A 13,813-nucleotide genomic window follows, 5' to 3' on the forward strand; every position below is an offset into this window, starting at 1 on the left:
AAGCTGAACTAAACAGGCTAAAGACAACTAAACTGATTGACAAAGGTTCAACCGTTCACCAAATGTTGCCGACTTAATTATACCAAAATATTCATTTTTTAGGTAGGCTAGGTCAAATAAAAAACACACCCACTTGACCCAATAGCTATCCTATTTGCACCACCCAATGTTTTTTTCTTTTCTTTCTGTACATTAGGCCTAATTGATCTTGCAGTCTGAGCCTATGATCAAAAAGGTGTTGTATTTTGGTTTGTACAAGTCACATGCCTCTGATACAGCCAGGTCCAAATCATAAATCATAAACATGTGCAATGTGCATGATGCTCAAACATAGGGTTTTACAATCCTTTGTCTAGAGCTTTAGGTTGAAGTATTCTTAAGCCTGTTGACCTTGTGTTTAGAGCTCATGCAGACCAAGGCTCAAACTGGCATCATTTTATAAGATGACACATATTTGACGTTTTTATTTATTTCAAGAGGAATCTCGTTTTCAAGGGGGCCCTCTATTCAAATTGACATATACATTTGATAATGTTACTGCAGACTGTACCAGGCTGTATTACAGTAAAATCACATGAAAACAGGAAAGAATGATGTCTCTACCTCTTGTATTGTTCCTGTGCCTTATTGTTGGTGTTGTGTAAGGGGAGATGCTGTGTGGTGTGTGGTGTGTGGAATGTGAATCATCATTTGTTGAATCTGTGCGAGGCTGACATAGTGAGGGCCCCTAGTTAAATTCTGCTTAGAGCCCCCTGAAGGCCAAGGCCTGCAAGTGACAATGTATAATGGCATTTGTAGCCTTTATGAAACTAACCACCATTGCAAGTGATTACTAATTGTAAATGTATAGCAGATACTAGGCCATCCCATTTTACTGTAAAACACTAGAGATATTGGAAATTAGTAACTCTTCTGGCTTCTTGGGGTACATATCTCTTGAGGTGAACAATGATAAGTCATTTTACTTATCATAGTAGCACAGGGTTAGCGCTCGTGCTTCACAGCTAGAAGGTCCCAGGTTGAATTCCCACCTGGACGGGGCCTTTCTGTGTGGAGTTTGCATGTTGCAGGTTACTGTGTACTCCCGTGTACTCCGTTTTCCCCTGCCACGAAAAACATGTACAATAGGCCAGGACGAATGAGAGTGTGTTTGAGAGTGCCACTGTAAGACAACGGATGCAAATGAGCCCATGGCTACAATCCGGAGTGGTGTGTTCAACATGCCCCAACCAAATATACCAATAAATTAATACATTTGCCTTGAAGAAACCTGTATAACAATCGGAAAGGGTTTGAAGTAATTTAGATTCCTCTTTATTTAAATGCGTCCCCCTGCTCACTTATTCAGAGGTCATGTACACAGTGTAAAGCTGCTGACTCAGCTGGCACTAATTGGTAGTTTCAGGGCAGCCGTGTCACTCTGTTCTGTGCTTTCAGTTCATTTATATTTCCCTGACAATATTTACGTTTCCAGGATGAATGCACAAAATCAGTATTTATAATGCAGGCATCATTACACGTCTAGACATAGGAACATTCTGTCCAAGTGGGACATTCAAGTTACATCTGCAGCTTTTCAATAGAGACAAGGTACTATGTGTGTTGTTGTTGAACTGTTTTGGGTTAATTTACAAGTAATTGTTTGCGTGTTAAATTCAAACTAAAAAGCCTGTGGATGCTCATCAGTTTGTGCAAAGGCAGTGCGCTGAGCAAACAGGAAGACGGCATGACTGGAAAAGGTCATTCGGGATTGGGGAAGATTTATCTTTGCAATTTCTACAAGAGATTGTCAAGAAATGATGAATAAATCATCGGTTGTATATGTACCTGGCAGCGTGTGTTTCGCTGATCTAGTCTGTGTGATGTCTTGCTGTCGAGGACCAAAGGATGCAAGTTGTGCGGTGGCACTAAAATAGTCCACTTATTTCATAGTGTTATTCACCACAAAAGACAACAGTTCACTTTTTACTGCTGACAGGACGGGAAATGAAACAAAATTCAGCAATACATATTTGTTTATTTAGATAAAGCTTATAAGCTCAGATACAAAGAGCCATCAATTCAAGAGTCAAAGGTCAAGCATTAGATTGCAGTATATTCTTTCCCCATCTGCCTCACTGAGGCAGTGGGTAAGGCTGAAAACCGAGAAGCAAGGTCAAAATGAAATGTAGCAACATTATGAGGAAACATAATCGCCCCAACATGTTATATCATGTACTGTTGTCAATGTATTGCTTTAGGCTGCAGCCATTAATTCAGAAATAAATAAATACTGTTAAGGTTTGCAGAGGAGGATCCCCAAAGCGGAGACTGAGGCAGGTAAGTTTTACCAATTTATTTCCAAAACAAACAAAACAAAAACTGAAGAGGCTGAGGCGACGGGGCAGGCAGGCAGCAAGTAGAACCAGGACGGAGCAGAGGTAACCCAGAGCGAGAACCAACCTGGGCAAAGACGGAGACATGTAAGAATTACAAAAATACGTCTGGACAAAAAGCAGGTAAGGCATCTATCTGGCAGTGTGGAGAGGACTGAGCAGAGTATATGTAGGCTGGTTCCCAATCAAGTCCAGGTGTGCCTCATTGCTGCATGTGCCAGCCACGCCCCCGTCAACCGCCAGCTCTGCACAGAAGGCAAAAAAAACACAAAGAGGAGGGGAACAAAACACAAACCATAACAAATACAGCATTTCCACTCAAGAGACTGTGGAGCACAAGAGAATCTGATCTGATCTCATAAAAATAGTTTGTCTTTATTTTATCACTGAAATTATTATATTCATTACATTGTATATTTCACCACAAATAGTACTATACTAAAATGACAAAATGAGAAGACATTTTCAACTCTATACGTGTAGTATGTACAGGATTTAATGTTATCGTCTAATACATATATAAGGGCTGCTCAACTGTGGCAAAAGTAATGATATGGGTTATTTTTATCCATTACAATTATTCAAATGATGATGTGTTATGTAATTGCTAAACAATATGATATTTGTCATATGTGCAATAATACATTCTTGGAAAACAAACAATACTGTGCAAAATACTGCACACAGACAAGAAATCATATCATGATATGTAAATGAGTATTTAAATGTTTTGTTAAAGAAGTTTGGTGCATGTTTAAGCAGGAAGTGTTGTGAGATATGTGCTGTGCCTTCTCTGTGATGCCTGACACAATATTGTCATTGCAAATTTGATTACAACCAAATTATCTTTGAGATCAACCCTTAACACAGCATATCATATGCAGCACTTATCTTTTAGACTTCACTGGCGGCACAGTGAGTGGTTACTGCTCTTGTGCCAACCACTCAGTCACTGGCCCCCTCCTGTCTGGATGGGTTTCCTCCGTGTGCTCCACTTTCCCCAATCACCCCAAAACATGCACAGGTTAATCCTCCGGTCAGGTGATTCTGACCGTTAGCCTGGCTCCACCTCTGGAGATGGTCATGGTATCCAGTGATGTGGGCCTACGAATCATTATGGAAGAGGTTTGTGCTCAGTGAGGACCGAATGTGAGAGGATGTGAGATCAAACCAAATATAAATTTCCTAAATTTGATCATATTTATGTCAATAGTTGCTTTAAAGTGTCTGTCTGATTGGTTCTGTTTCGAGCACTTCTGTATACTCACTATTGCGCTCCACCCTTTGCAAATGACTTTAGGCTTTTTCCTGATTATTTGCATACAGACAGAGGTGTACACTACAAACACTAAAGATGACTGGTTTACAATCCTGCATGAGTTTAAAGATTTTGCAGTAAACGTTGAAAAGAAATCTGTAATATGTGCGGTAAAGTGGAAATGGGCAATAAAATATTGGCAAAGTGTATCTCAACCTGATATTTAATCAATAGCAATATGAAAATGGTTTTGTGGAATGTCCTATAGCTTCACCCTAAAGCTCCAAATACAAAAAGCAATATGCAAAATGAATACACCAACACTGAAGCACTTATAGCCTAAGTTAAATGGAGTAAACAGATTAAATATCACTTCATGTGCAAATGTATTATTACATGGACATATATATAACAGTCTGTTTTGTGTTTTTGCACATTCTCCTGACTAGTCCTCAGAAAGCTCATCCTTGTAATAGGAGTACCGAGCCTTGTCTGTCCTAGCAATTAAACCCTAAACATCAAAGCAAGACTTTTAGGCTACATGTAAACACTTGGGGATCAATTAGGGTTAGAAGAAGAAAGTTTTTTCTACTATTATTGGGGTAAAGGGGTTGCATAATTGGTCTAAGATGTTGCTAACAAGATCTAACTTTGTTCAAATTTGATCTTGCCTTTCTTATGCTTGTAATATTTGAAAAAGTAGACTGTGCTGGTTCGCAACTCTCAACTTTATACTTCATGTATCAATTTGCGATGATTTCATTTATAATACAATGAGATTAAGTGTTTTCCTGGTTCAGACAGTTTACACCCAGTTCAACCCTTATCTAGTACTATTATAGAATCTTATTCCTGATTTGATCTAGATCTGGTGCGACTTGGAAGTTTAAAGATTATAGGTCGTATAACGGGTGGTTGGTTTGAGAACGACTAAACCGAGGACATTTTATCCCTGCATATATAGTATAGTAGCTTAAATTTTATGGCATTATAATGTAGTGTATCACAGCATTAAAATACTTTGTACCATGCATCACACTTGTCAGAATAGCGTTTGTTTCATCAGTGATGTTTGTTCCAGTGATGGATGGTGTGTCGACGAGAGCCGGTGCCGCAATCAAATACAGCAGGAATAAGATGACAGACTAATGACTGATCAACTTACGTGATGGGCATTTAAAAAAAAAAAAAAAAAAAAAAAACTCAAGCTGTTGCCAAGTCTTCTCCCATGCTGAATTTAGCACCTTTAAGGAAACCCTTCTCCTCCTTTGCTGAAAGTATCTGGCTGCATCGACACATATTAAGTGAGCGGCTCAGAGACTTGTGGAGGATTGCTGACACTATTAGCTCTTATCAGTGGCTGTGGTATTGCAAAGTCACCTTGACATAATACCCTGCCCTGCTTTGGGTTCAGATTTACTTTCATTGTTTCTTGATGCCCCCCTTTTTCTTTTCTTTTAACAAATGCCAGATATCTGTAAATAGATGTACGTTCAAGGCTGCCTCAGATGGGCTTGACTGCGTTGTCGAGCTTTTTTCTCCCCCCCCCCTGCATGTGCGTGATCCGGGGCAGCCACGCAAAAAAACGGGAAACCCTGCGAAAGAAGTTGTAGCGTACAGCCACATTAAGCATTTATAACGGGAGGGCCAGCTTGGGTCCAGAACACCACTTACAGCCCCATCAAGACACTATCATTTTTAATTTAGCACCTTTCTCTCCACCTCTCTCGCACTTTCATGTATGTTTCAGGTTAGCTGCTTCTAATACGCCGTTCGATAGCGACTTCGCCGTGCGTCGTATTTCACATAGGGATGCGATTGTTCCGAGATGTGATGGTTTGTTCGACACTTCTCTCGTCTGTCACTGGAGCAAAGGCAGCCCCGCTCTCAGTGCCTATGCTTTGATGGATGAGTTCCACGAGGACTCCAGTCTTTTAGAAACAGAAAACACACATAAATATATACAAGCAGGCCTACGGGACACTGCCAGTGGTAAGGTGCAACAATCAAAAGGCAGGAGTGGGGTTTGAACCTATCCCTTAGCAGTTAACACAGTGAATTAATAGCAAAACAGAGCTAAGGGAAGGACTGTGTTGGGCCGGCAGCCATGATGAAAGCGTTAACAATAAGCTGCAGCTCTCCCTGTCTGTCAGCCTCTGTCACAGCATCCGGATGTGAGGAGATAATTGCTTTTCTTTACTCCCCGTTCCCGCTCACTCATTTCCTTAACATCACTCATCCGCAGGCCCATCTCTCTCTCTCTCTCTCTCTCTCTCTCTCTCTCTCTCTCTCTCTCTCTCTCTCGTGCTCGCTACCTCCTTGATATTACAGCGCTTTGTAGACTTTCTTCCCTTTCCCACAAAGTGAAATTTCAGTCCAGCAACGTGATCTGAATCTCGCCTCATTGTCGCACAGAAATGACTCAATTGTAATGTTTTGGAGCAAGCCAGACTAGTCCTGGTTTTAAATGTTCATCTTTTATATTCCCCTCTGTGTTGCATTTTTTTTCAAACAGGAATGGTGCGGGTGTGTTGTTTTTGTACGTGAGAGCTAAATACGCCACACTGGGAGAGTTTTGCTGCATCTGAGAAATTGCTCAGAAACAAAAGGAATCCATGGTCCCAAATTAATCGCTGGAGTTAAAGCCCAGCCTGAGATGGATCAAGGGCTCTTGATTCCGATTGAGTTAAATCTGCCTCAAATATCATGTAGTTTGAGTTCTGGAGATGATGTAATGTTCTGTCAACACATTTTCTGTTAGTTGAACGGCCAGCGTTTGCACTTTGGTACTTGACTAGTCACATGACTTTGACAGCTCTCTTGGCTGATGTTTATACATTTGTATGGATGTGTGTGTAGTGGGAATTGGAGAACGAGTTGGTAAAGCTCTTAACCCCCACACATTAACCAAGCACAGTTTCTCTAGTTTAGCATTACCCAAATCTGAGAGCCAAAAAGCGGCAAAAGATCGACAAAAATGTGCTGTTAAAGCAACAAAAACACGATAAAAAAGCGTCAAAAACACACGACTAAAGAGTGATGAGAAAGCAACAAAAATGACAAAAAAGTAGTTAAAAAAGATGAGAACGCAACAGAAGCACTTCCAAAACGTGACCAGAAAAATGGCGACAAAAAAGTGCTGGAAAAGCAACAATAATGCAACAATCAAAGCGACAAAAACACGACTAAAGAGGGGAACTTTATTTGTGTAGCGCCTTTCACAGACAAAGTCACAAAGCGCCTTACATGAGACAAAAAAGTGAAAAAGTGACCAAAACACGACCAAAACACACACAAAAAAGGTGACAACGCCACAAAGTTACAATCCGTTGCGTAGGTCTTAGCTTTCAAATGAGGCGTTGCACTGGCCTATAGGCTGTATGTCCAGGCCAGAAGCTTTTAGATTTGGGTAAAGCCCAAACAGTGACAGTGACAGTGACAGTGACTGTGATGTTCCCATAAATTCATCCCTGTGAAGAATTCAGACTTGAACCACAACTAACATTTAAATTAAGTATCAGGTACAGGGCCTTTAACCTCTTGCCTGAACCAAGCACATTTTCTCCTGTTTGGCTTTACCCAAATCTAAAAGCTTAAAAAAAAAAATCAGTGAACGAAAACAAGGATGAAAATGTGACAAAAATGGACAAAAACGTGACGAAAAAGCAATACAAAGCTGAAGAAAAAGTGATTAAAAAAAAAAACGTTTTGAACAAAGGACAACAACACAGTGAGTAAAAGGTCTCAGCTTTCAAATGAGGTGTTGCCCTGGCCTAGGCTGTGAGCTCTCCAATCAAGAAGCTGCAAGATTTAGGTAAAGGCGATTAGGAGGAAAAGCACTTGGTTAAAGTGGGGGTTAAGATGTTGCATGTTATTATCTTGCTAGTTTGTTCAACCATACATTTTCTAAATTCTAATTTGTTTTGATGAATGCAATACTGTCATGTTTCAATGCTGCAGTTTTCCTCGGCGCCGTTGTGCTACAGAAGATTAAAGTGCTTTATTGGCCACATACGGGTGTAAGACAGAACCGGGTGCAGTGCCGCTTGCAGGCCAACCCCAATCACAAGTTCTTGGAGGTTGTTTTACTGAATATCTACAGAGGAAGCCCACGCAGGCACAGGCTCAACAGGCAAACTCCGCCCACTCCACTCCACAGAGCCGCCTCAGAATTTTCATCAACTTTCTCCCAACTTTATGTTGTATTGCACTTCTGAATGCTTTGAGGGTCTTAGGCATTGCTGCGCTCCTTTCAGAGAAGGCCATAAAGCTTTTTAGCCCCTTCAGGCCCTCTGTGTCGGCACAGGTTTTAGATCAGGTTTTACGGTGAAAACTTGATAGCAGGTTATGTCTCCGGATACTTTAGTGTGTCTGTTGCACTTTTTAGTCGGGACATTCTTGGAAATATTATGCTATATCTTTGATGCAGCATTACGACCTGAGGACAGCGCCGCTCGTGGGTTCCGGTGCTGAGACATTTTGCTCTTGAGTCCTCGATTTCCCCTGGGGCACAAGTAAAACCAGTAGAGTGACAAGCTTTTTTTGGTGCATGAGTTAGATATATTGCGGTCTGTGCTGTCAGGTTGTGTCACGGTACACTGCACTTCCTAAAGTTCGCCTCCTGCGGCAGAAGAAGAGTGTTTAGCGTGTGAGCCAGTGTTTTGGCTTAATTACACTATATTTCTTTTTAAACGCCGCCTCTCACATTGGGGAAAGGACTGTGCAGCATTTGTTCACTGTTCAGTGTTTAATCTTGGCCAAGAGTAGCAAGCCCTTTCATCAATCTGTAGGAATATGGCTGGCTAAAGCATTTATAGCTGATGGAATTATCTCAGGCTGCTTGCAAATCGTACAAGCGTTTGCCACCGTGATCCTGTGACTCTCATGATGTGTGGTTTAATTAAAAGAGGAGAAATCTATTCAAAGCACTGTTCATTTAAAGGCACACTGCGTAACATTTTGGACTATACTGTTGCCATCAGTACAAAACATGCTCCTCATGACCAGCTCGACAGAAAATGCTATTACTGCAGTGGGTAATCAAAGACTGGATTTGATGAGGATCTTGCCTGTTTAAATCTCAAATTCTGCTGATTTTAGTCAACATCACCATGGCAACGAGCTGGGGACGTACCCACTCCCGTTTAAGCTACGGTCATGTCTTAGGGGAGCTGAGCCGCTCACAGCAAAGGCTCAGGTTTGTTTGTACATTTATGAGGTATCTTTCAATGATGAAAATATCTGTCATAAAATAAATGCTTGTATTTCAATTTTATTCAAGGTAAAATTCTACGCGGTGTGGCTTTAACTAAAATAGTTCGTCATCATTTTAGTCAAGGTCATTCTCTTTACTGACTAAACTTACACCGAAACAAAATCTAAAACTATGACTTAAATATGAAATGAAAAATGAAAAGAAGCACTAAAATCATCCAAACGTCTAATGAGAGTTTGAATTCACTGCCAAACTAACAGCTCTGTTCACGTGCGGATCAAACAGACAACCTCGATGAAATATGATTTTAGGAAAGGTAATAAATGTAATGTTTACTCAATTAAACATAGATTTAGTTGACCAAATTTACACAAAATTCTAGTCGACTAAAACTTGCATAAAATTGAAGAGAATAATTTGACTAAATCTTGACTAAAACTAAATTAACACAAAAAAATACGTTGACATATGTCAAAATTAACACTGATCCAAAGTCTAACACATGAAATGGACACTAAAAGAGAAGCCTTTGTTTGTAATAGTGTGTCCCACTTGCCAGTTTACAGAGATATTCCTGAACAAAGTCGACTGAATCTTTGTCCTACCTGAAGCTCGCATTCATGAATTTGAATTTAAACAAACGTTGAGCATATTTACATCGTCTGGCCTCATCGGAAACCTCACTTTGCATCACTTGCTTTTGATATTAGTCATTGGCTCCACTAAAGTTGGCACTTTGCCTCTACTCACCAATTACACACACACACACGAACACACACACACGCACACACACACACACACACAAACACACGCACGCACGCACGCACGCACGCACGCACACACACACACGCACACACACACACACACGCACACACACACACACGCACGAACACACACACACGCACACACACACACACACACAAACACACGCACGCACGCACGCACGCACGCACACACACACACGCACACACACACACACACGCACACACACACACACGCACGAACACACACACACGCACACACACACACACACACAAACACACGCACGCACGCACGCACGCACGCACACACACACACACACACACACCTACACACACACACACACGCACGCACACACGCACACACGCACGCACACACACACACACACACCTACACACACACACACACGCACGCACACATGTTTACACTTCGTTAGAACTTGCATCTCCTCTGACATGTGTTTTTGCAACACTATACAGCCGTTATTCCATTTGTGACTCAAGCTTTGGCCATAGCTTTGATTAAGAACTGTTTTATTTTAATAAGGCACTCTGTAACGGTGTGTATTTTTTGCTTTAGCTAAACTCAACAATCACACAAAACTACACTGACAAATCCCCGATGTGGATTAATTCAACTCAAATCTTTAGACTAGAATTTTTCTGCCTCCTATTGCAGTATAGCACATGTGTCTTAGCTTGAGTCCAACATTGCTGAACACCTTATGCTTATCCAATCCCTAAAAAACACCAAGTCTCGCTGCATTACCGTTGCTGCACACAGCCCAGCTGCAGTGAGCAGGACAAGTCCAGTGTAGCGTGCCCTGAAACCTGCAGGGCGTTTCCTCAGGTCGCCAGTTCAGGTCACTGTCTCTGAAAAGAAAAAAGAAAGGGCACAGTCCAGTTCTGCTCCCACCTCAGTTGTGCTGCAGAACTCTTCTTGAGAAGCTTTAATCCGTGGTTAATGATGCCCCTGCTGTTTGTTGTGTGCATGACTGATTGCTCTTTGTTGTTTCTTTTGTCTCTCTCTGTGCACAGAACCAATAAAGTTCTAATCTTTATCTCAAATCCCAGAAAAATTCAAAACATCTTTACATAATTTGAACCAATGCATCTCTCAAAACCCTCTGTGGCTAATCACATCTTTTTCATTCTCCATTATTTGTTTGTTTCAGGTTCAGTGCTTTTTACATTTCTGGCATCAGTGTCAGCACATTTTTCAAAATCCCTTAGTATCAAAATAAGATCTTGTTAAACATTAGCCATAACACAAACCCTGCAGCTTGTGTTTATTTTTTGCTGTTGTCCATCACAGTCTGGTGTCAACGTTTTGCTTCTCTCTGACTTTTCTTACACCTACAGTCTGTCCTCAGAGAGGGCGCCGTGCTCCACCTGAGAAGAGAGGAGGGTTTTCAGATTGAGTTCAACCCTGCAGCCATCCGTCCTCCACTGAAGGTGCCTTTACTCTGTGTTTATTTGTTATTACTGCCTTTCCTTGTGCATACAGCATTTGCAATCATCACTAGTTAAATAAATGTCCCCGATGTTCTTAAAGCATTGTTTTGGACGAATACTCTTGCCACTGAGCCCCTGTCAGCCGCAAGACAACAACTTTTTTTCCACTGAAATTAAGTATCTAATTAGAGACTGTTGGCCCGCCGATTGTAATAATTGCCTCGGTAGATTGTACCAGGCAAAAGGCTTTAAAACATATTTGCTTTTATTTTTCTGGAATAATACCTTGGTGCAAACCCGTATTTATTAGACAAAACAAGCCTGTGACAGTCCGGGTCCCCTCTGTGCCCTTGGGCTGTCAGGTAGTTTTGACACCGCTGCCACCGCCTGTGTCTCCTCGGTTCAGCTCAATCAGCCTCTCGGGGCAATGGGAGATAAAAGAGGAGAAAGAATACGACGCAAACTTTCAAAGGACAGCTACGTGAAAGGGTTTACTGCTGTCTTCCACTTACCGATAAGCACTTAGAAAAAGGGGACATCCTGGCTGTAGGGCGGGGGCTACTGGAGCTTTTCGAGAGAATTGTGAACAGAATGTAAAGAGCGTTGATCTAAGTGTCGAATGAATGAATGATCTCAAAGGAAGGAACCAAGAATATGCACTTTTGAGTCACAAGTGGCTTTATAAATAAACGTTGATTGAGTGATTGACAGAAAGTACAGGCCAGTAAGTTTTGAAGGTAAACATTCCTGTCTTTTTGGAGTTATTTTGTTGATCCAGCAGCCCCTCAGCTCAGTGTTTGCACTTCCTGCAGACTCTTCCCCCCCCCCCTGTTTGAAATCAATAGTTTTCTCATATCATCTCCACACCCTGAGTTTGGTGCAGAGCCAGGCAAAGGTTAGCGTGTCTGCCATACAAACTTTACAGGTTTGTAGGCGTCTCCTTTTCTTTCATTTAAGGGGCTGTATCCCATTTTCATTTTTTGTTTGTTTTTAAAACCATCACAAAGGGATTTTTCTGCATTTTTGACACCGGGCCTTATTTCCTAGCTATCCAGAGTGTTGTTGATTTGTGGAGATATTTATTTAATTCATGCAGTCCTTATATTTGAAGAGTTTAGTGGTGCTAGGCTAGTGCTAGGCTAGTGCATGTCTATGGTAACTAGTAGCCTGCATTAAAAACAGTCTGGCCTAAGCACAGTACCGAACAGTAGTTTGTTTACCTGCTCATTACTACACGTGGAATTCACAAAGGAGCTTTCAACAAATCAGATATGGCAACGTTTAGAGGACTACCCCATGATTCTGAGGAGGTTTTTAATGCAGACTAGCTGTTACCATAGAAATGTGTTAGCCTAGCACTAGCCTGGCACCGCTAAACTCTTCAAATATAAGGACTGCATGAATGAAAAAAAATATACTGTATATCTCCAGAAATCAACAACACTCTGGATAACTAAGAAATGAGGCCCTATGTCAAAAAATCCTGAAATATCCCTTTAAGTTTAAACTGTTCCAAACTCATTCTTTCTAACATCCTGATTCTTCACAGTAATGTGTTTATAAGCGCTATTCACAACTTTCCATGGGAAAAACAGAGCTGTGTCGTGAGGGTATTGCTGAAAGCCTGCTCACAGCACATTAGCAGTCTTCAGTTGTTGTTTTTTTTTAATAGTGAAATATAGATGCACAATGCTGACTTTTTTTCGTAAACATCTGTGACAACAACAAAACTCTAAGGAAAAAAGGGGCACCAGACTTAAACAAATATTCAAAAGTCTGCAATTTCACTATACACAAACAATTCAATGATCTTGAAAGGGTGGTTGGGGAAATTTGCATGTGGCCTTCACTCGTATCTTGCGCGGATGGACAGATTTACATTCATTTCCATGCCTTCTAAAGCAGAGTCTGACCTGACGAATGAGGTCAAAGACGACTCAACTGGATCCTTTTACTTTAGGAATCTGCTATAACCATTCATCCGTTCAAGAACATAAATCTTCTTTATGATATGGAATGTGTTACGGAAACTGTGTTAAATACCTTTCATAGTTTTTCTACATACTTATGGTTCGCTATTGAAGCTTAGACGTTCTTTTGAGTTGCTGCATTTCTCTCTTTAACTAATCACTGGTGTCAGTGTGTGAAATGTGCAGTCTCTTATTTGTATCATAAATCATGACAGCTCTGACTAAGTATAACTCTGAATTATAAACTGAACAGTAAATTTGGCCTCCACAAGCAAAATTAAAAACTGTCTCTAAGAACTCATGAATCCTGGAAATCCAATGATGTTTTAAGCAAAACCCCAACACTATAGCATAGGGACCCACCATCACATGACCCAAATAATAGCAGTCATAATCGCATTCAAAGTAGTATTCAAATATGTTAAATATGTCATGTAAAATGGTTTATTTCCCTACAAATTGTCGTTGACTTAAGCATTGAATAAGTCTTAAAAGCTAAAATCATGATTAAGACAACTCAGCACCAGTTATCAGTTTAACAGACGGGTGATTTTGCACTTTTTCCATAGATAAAACTGAAAAAGAAGTTTCTTGGGAAAGGCTTGCAAACCACTGGAAATAGTTCTGCAACACAGTTGAGAACTACTGCACTATAACATTAAGATTCAAATTTGTAATTGTATCATTTTGCTAATATTGTTACTTCGATATAAGCCCATGCAGTTCTGTTCTTAAGGCATGTGTGGTTCACCTGCTTAAAAACAATGTTCTGCTCATTAGAT

This window comes from Gobius niger (assembly GCF_951799975.1).
Source record: "Gobius niger genome assembly, chromosome: 12".
Classification (NCBI taxonomy): domain Eukaryota; kingdom Metazoa; phylum Chordata; class Actinopteri; order Gobiiformes; family Gobiidae; genus Gobius; species Gobius niger.